The 568-nt window shown below is 36.4% G+C and overlaps 1 protein-coding gene across 4 annotated transcripts in view; it reads left to right on the top strand.

Moving 5' to 3' along the window:
• The window catches only part of CTNNA2 (catenin (cadherin-associated protein), alpha 2), a 1,228,212-nt gene that overhangs the window by 384,508 nt on the left and 843,136 nt on the right, over nucleotides 1-568 (top strand). The window lies entirely within an intron of this gene.

Genomic DNA, 568 nt, shown 5'->3' with positions numbered 1-568 from the left:
GGAGAATTATGCATTTACACAAAAGATACGCAGTTGTAGCTATTATATGTGAAAACTGCTGGTTAAAAATAGAGGCATACAGAACTTTCTAGAAGTTAGCTTGTCAGATATTGTCCTTGGTTATTAAGATGTAAATGCTCTTTTGGCTTCTTTTAATTGCATTTTATTCTCTTAAGGACCACATATTTATTTTATAGCAAAAATGTTGACAATGTAAATTATCATGCAAAGTATAGGAAATACATTGAAATTCCTTTCCCTACATGGCTTTTCATGTCTTAATCTGCTCTTATTCTGGCTGTTTCATTACATTTGCTCTGTGGTTTGCCTTTTTCTTCATTTTCATTCTCACACTAGTTTCAGTTTTCATCATTTGATTCCAGGGAGTAAGTCCAGTGCTTGCCATTGCTGAAAGAGTGAAAAGAAAAGTTTTTTTGTTTGTTTTGTTTTGAGATGGTGTTTAACTTTTTTGAGACACAGTCTTGCTCTGTCACCAGGCTGGAGTGCAGTGGCACAATCTTGGCTCACTGCAACCTCTGCCTCCCGGGTTCAAGCGATTCTCCTGCCT

The sequence above is a fragment of the Mandrillus leucophaeus genome, unplaced genomic scaffold, assembly GCF_000951045.1.
Source record: "Mandrillus leucophaeus isolate KB7577 unplaced genomic scaffold, Mleu.le_1.0 Scaffold84, whole genome shotgun sequence".
NCBI classification, from domain to species: Eukaryota; Metazoa; Chordata; class Mammalia; order Primates; family Cercopithecidae; genus Mandrillus; species Mandrillus leucophaeus.
This window is presented reverse-complemented; position numbering and strand designations above follow the sequence as displayed.